Raw genomic sequence first — 6038 nt, 5'->3', positions numbered from 1 at the left:
ATAGAGAATTTTCCATTCTTCTAAAGTTACTTGGATAGTTATCTACGTTAGCTAGCAACGTTCAACAATAGTTTTCGGGTGTTTGTCGCCACCTCACAAACCGGGAATTAAGTTATTATCAAATGAAAGCCCTGAATATTAGCTAATCGTACAATGGGTTAATAATGTGGTGTACAAAAACATAAACTCGGCTCTAGTATGACTGTGACCGTAATCTTTGCTATCTACCTGATTCAGGTGAAAGGCTACAGTAGCTAGCTAGCACGTTTCTGTCCGCGTGGGAAAGAAGTAAGGTTATATCTCCTGACTTTCGTTTGATGTTCCTTTGTTTTCCGTTGTAGTTTGAAAGTAAAGTAGAATATCCAGCTATGCTTGAAGACTTATTTAGATGACGAACTCTTCCTTGTCTAATGTTACTTCCAACTTCATCACACACAAACCAGAGCAGTCGAGTACCGATAACCATGATTAAAAGCTTCTTCGGGTTTCATGACGAACTACATGCAAAAATGTGTGTTTTTGCCACAAACTGGATGAAAATAAATATCCCAAAATTGATATGGATAAAATCCTACTGACTACCCAAAAATCACTAATCAACATGCTGTTGAAATCAATACATCGGATCATTCCTCCCATATGGTTCCTTTTGGACGTCATAGAATATATATATGTATGTGTATGTGTGTGTTATCTGAAAAAGGACGTTTGACTTTCAGAAAAACATATTGGTCAAGCTCAGACACTTTTTTATTTGTATTTTATTTTTTACTTATTAGGTGCATAATCTTAACAGGCTGGACATTTGGAGCCCAAATTAGCCCTAGTACTGTGAGTAAGCAAGATTGAGCTGCACTGTTTGACGTGACTGTCAATTAGCCGAAGTTGGCGAGCTAGCAAGCAAGGGATAAGAACCTTTCCAGCCAGTATGGCAATAGAACATTCACACCAACCTCAAATCTCAAAATCACCTCAAATCACACCAACAGACACACAAAAGAAATAACTATACCAACCTTTATTTAACTAGGCAAGTCAGTTATGAACAAATTCTTATTTACAATGCCAGCCAACCAATGCTCCCAGTATGGCTATGCTTTTAGGCAGTTATCAACTCTGAAGATACATCAGCTATTTCACACGGGAGAGAGGCTTTTCCATTGCTCCCAATGTGAGGAGAGTTTCAGGCAGTCATCAGCTCTGAAGAAACGCTAGGGAACTCACAACAAAGAGCCCCAAATACTTTGAAGATGCAAGAGAAACATGTTATAATCATTTAGTATCCTGTAATAAACTCTGGATGTCTGGTAATAAGTGGTAGTGAAAGAAGAATTAAATATTCAATTAAATATTGTATATTGAATAGCATGACAACCTTTTAAAATTGCTATCATGTTATTAACACTGTAGCTATTATAAAATAAAAATGATGGTGGTGAAAGAAGAGTCAAACTCATGCTCTGGAGTTGTGTTTGAATGTTGTTTATTTAAGTAAAGTTGGCACAGCTATGGCATGGCCCGTGGGGCAAACGCGGTATGAGGGGAGCACCCTCAATTGAAAAGTAATCTGTGCCGCATGTCGTCAACAAAGCATCGTTCGGAAACATACATCGTTTTTCCATTAAATGTGTTTGAATTTTCAAACTAGTTTTCATTGAGAAGGCAGACAAAGCCTTGTATCAAAAGTAATCACTTTTGCAAGTGAAACTCCAGAATCCTACTCATTACTCCACTTGCTTAACCTACGGCACTTATGTTTTGAGCAGACTTCACCCTCGGCCAAAACGGGGCACCCGGCGCACTCCCGGGAGACAGCCCGGTTCCAAAGCGAATGCACTCAACGCTAACCTGGTTCATCCTGGGCATTAATCAAATCCCCTCACTGTTCGTGCTGTTGCACTGTGTCTAGACTAGTTTAGCACCGCAGCAAGCAAAACAAAAGCCCCACACCTACACTTAAAGCTGTCCTTTTCATAGAGTAAAGCCATTTTGTTATCCAGCGTTCTGGTAGTGGCAGTAATGCTTGGCTGAACAATGTATCAAGTATATATCACTCTCAATTGCTTTATATATTTTATTTATTGGTAAAACGTTGCGTTGCTAGCTACATAGTTTTTTTATTTTTTCTAATTGTGTATCGCTATCTTTATTTGTATCAGATTCCAGGGAAAACAAAGCCTTGTATCCACGGCTGGATCTGCGCCCACGAGCACGCTCAAACTTCCTGCCCTTGGAGCGAATGTAGGGCTTGGTGTGACTGTGGGGGGTTCCGCAGGCTTTTCCAAAATGCCTGTACACCTCTCTGCCCTTACGGGGTCTTGACAGCAGCACGGTGCCCTGTCCTTTGGGATCCTGCGGCGAGCGCCGTCAGTCACCTTCAGAGCGCACACCTTGAGCTTGGGGATATCCTGAATTCTGACATCATCAGTGACGGTTCCCACGATAACTGCGTTTCGGTTCTCACGACCAGGCAGTTTCATTTTACGGATCATGCGAGACACCGATATTGGAGGCCTGTGGGTCCTGCATATGAAGAGCCTCCTGAGGACCACCTTGTTGAAGGGAGCAGTGGAGCGACGGGCCAGGAATCTGTAAAGCTTGAACAGGATCCTGCCTGAGGTTGATATCCTGACTCTTGGGCTCCTTTCGGTGCACCTTTGCTGTGTCGGATGTCGACTCCCATCTTAGACTCACATAGTTATCTCACTGATGGCCGCACAAATGATGTCACTTCCGGTTTGAGAATGCGGGAGGAAGTTTATATTACAGATGTTTTTTCCTGGCGTATCCTTTACGCAGTCAAACAACTGACCATAAGGACTTTTATTTTCAACTTTTAAATGTGAGTTTATGGTCTCTAACTATTTGTTAGGGTGACCAAAGGCATGACTTTCATTGTCAATTGTCAGTGATTCACACAAAAACAGTCTCGAAAGAAAGAAGACTTACCCGTGAGAAGGGTTGCCAACATTCTCACTACCAAATAAGGGACAGTGTATATTCATATTATTTTCAATTGGAAATGCAAAACATTTTTATATTACATTTATTCTCTAGCTTTACTAAAACTGTATCATTATGTAAACGTATGTGAATAAACCTCAAAATAAATGATCAAAGAAATCACAATTTCAACCTTTACAGCAAAAACAACAACAAAAAACTTTTCAAATGCAAAAGAGGCTTCACTTGCCGCGATTTTGTCATTTTCCGCAGTAGACGCCACGAAGAATGCACCGATATCGCTACTGTAGCACCTTTAGCTAGTGTGGCCTTCTTTTGCATTTCTGTGGATGCATGCTGAGTTCGGTCATTCTCCCTTCCACGGCCAATTGAGAATTCCCGACGGCATAAAGTACAGAAAACCTTCGTCGAGTCCCCACTGACGGGCTTAGCTGCACAGTCTTTTCTTTTTTGCAGGTTTATCCATATTTCCTTGATATGCCAAACCGACCGAACAACCAACATAAATTACTTACAGGAATTGGCGCGTTTACGCTATACTGTGATTGGATGAATACACGGGATAAGGGATGTCCCGTATGGGACAACCCAATTTAGCCCAATATAAGGGACTAATACGGGCCAGTTGGCAACCCTAACCGTGAGGTCAATGTGGGAAGATTTTTCAGACACCAAGAAAATGAAATAGACACAAGCTTATGTAACAGTATAACTTAAGACCGTCCCCTCGCCCATACCCGGGAGCGAACCAGGGACCCTCTGCACACCCAACAACAGTTACCCACGAAGCATCGTTACCCATCGCTCCACAAACGCCACAACCCTTGCAGTGACGTCCGCGATTGAAACGCTATTTAGCACGCACCACCACTGACTAACTTGCCGTTTCACATCCTTTACACTTACTCTTACAGGAGAGAAGCCTTTCCACTGCCGTTTGTGGGATGAGTTTCTCTTTTACAAACTTTAAATAGACACAAGCTTAGTCACAAAGAAGCCTTACCACTGCTGACAGTGTTGGAAGAGCTTCAGCCTGCTCCATAAACTAAAGACTCACCAGCTAGCTGGCACAGGAGACAAGCCTTACCATTGCACTCTGCATGTGGTCAGTTTCAGTGATGTATGAAACTTAGACATGTTCTGGAACTTTTTAGCCAATAGTTATGAAAGTGGCTCTTGAGCCAAAAGTGGTCCCCAAAAATGTCATACTACGTCACATATGTGCGCCAAGTAATTTCGCTCTCTCGCTTTGCTGTGTGTGCATTTTGCTAGCTGTTACTCAAATGGTGAGGGACTGAAGTGCATTAGCTGGAACTTGAATTGCTAGGAGGCTGGCCCACGTGGGGGAAAATGTGGAGAAAACGGTTCACTTCAAACTAGGACAGTAATTATGCTCATAGATTACGCGTGTATGAACTACACATTGACACATCCAGCCCATAGCGGGAGGTTTAATAAATACTTATGTTGTCGCCAAGGTTCCGGAGCGTGTCTTTAACGGCTCACCAGATAAGTCACATAGGAGAGAAGCCTTTTCACTGCTCCCAGTGTGGGGAGCGCTTCAGTCATACTGAAGACCTAAAGAAACATCAGCTAATTCAACAGAGAAGCTTTACAACTGCTCTTGGTGTGGGAAGAGTTTTAAATTACTGAAAGAACATCAAAAGGCAATACACAGTGCAGTGCCAAATCCTGGGACCGTATCCACAATGTGTATCAGAGTAGAAAATGTGTCGTAAGTGCTGAGAATAGAGACATTTTACTCCTACTCTTATGGGTAAAAATCTAATCCATGCATGAAGCCTCTTCAGTCATGAGTTCCACCTCGTGGACAGGTATTTAGACGACCTCATGAGCTGTCCTGACCAGTTAAGAGTTCCCAGATATTTAGGAGACCTCATGAGCTGTCCTGACCAGTTAAGTAAGAGATGACAGATATTTAGGAGACCTCATGAGCTGTCCTGACCAGTTAAGAGTTGCCAGCAGGTGTCTTGGTCATAGGAAAAGGCAGTGGGTCAGTGGTTCCTGCACCACATGCAATTGGTTTGGAGTTGTTCAAAGAATGTTTTGATATTTCTTTATGATCAATCCAGAAATAATACATGCAACAGTATTTCTCGCTCTTTATACAATGATTTCACAAGGCCTATTTCTTTGTTCTTGTAAATTTCACATGATATGCCAAAATATTTATGACCACTAGGCTAATTAAACATGTTTTTCTTTCGATTATTGAATAACCTACATCATGTTATTTATTCCAAGTAATCCCTTTGGAGCACAATCATGTGATTTAAAAAAAAATATGCCTACAAATTGGGCAATTTAAGGCATCTAGGGTTTATGTTAAAGACGCAATATGCAGAAATGTACAGTGGGGCAAAAAAGTATTTAGTCAGCCACCAATTGTGCAAGTTCTCCCACTTAAAAATATGAGAGAGGCCTGTAAATACTTATTTTCCACCATAATTTACAAATTAATTAATTAAAAATCCTACAATGTTATTTTCTGGATTTTTTCTCTCATTTTGTCTGACATAGTTCAAGTGTACCTATGATGAAAATTACAGGCCTCTCTCATCTTTTTAAGTGGGAGAACTTGCACAATTGGTGGCTAACTAAATACTTTTTTGCCCCACTGTATGAGTTGATTTTACTCTGGGCTCAGTTTGTCTGGGCAGTGTTCTAACATCATCCCAAAACTTCCCCTGAGCTGGGAGTTTTAATAGTCTTAACAGGTTTTAACAGGATTCCTAGGACCTTTTCTGAGATGTCTTGTGGACACAGACCTTGATCTCATAATGGTGTTTGTTGCCAAGCCGGTCAATTATGTGCGTATCTAACTAATGTTGACAGACTATTTTTTTCCCCCTCTTCATGAAACCTGAAGTACATTTTATTATATTCTAATATGAAAATGTACTAAATAATATGAATTACGACGAGGGTCACATTTGAATTAAATGGTCTTATTCCTCCAGAAATCCATTCACTTTCTATCTGCATAAATCAATACTTTCTAAACCAAACTTCCATTGTCGCAATTTAACCAGCCAGACAACCAGCTCCTCTTG

At 41.1% G+C, this 6038-nt stretch overlaps 1 pseudogene; it reads right to left on the bottom strand.

Annotated features, from left to right (window-relative positions):
- Positions 1-1466: 1466 nt before the first annotated feature.
- LOC135532069 (large ribosomal subunit protein eL18-like) lies at positions 1467-2683 on the bottom strand (annotated as a pseudogene).
- Positions 2684-6038: the final 3355 nt, after the last annotated feature.

This window comes from Oncorhynchus masou, unplaced genomic scaffold, assembly GCF_036934945.1.
Source record: "Oncorhynchus masou masou isolate Uvic2021 unplaced genomic scaffold, UVic_Omas_1.1 unplaced_scaffold_1713, whole genome shotgun sequence".
Taxonomy (NCBI): Eukaryota; Metazoa; Chordata; class Actinopteri; order Salmoniformes; family Salmonidae; genus Oncorhynchus; species Oncorhynchus masou.
This window is presented reverse-complemented; position numbering and strand designations above follow the sequence as displayed.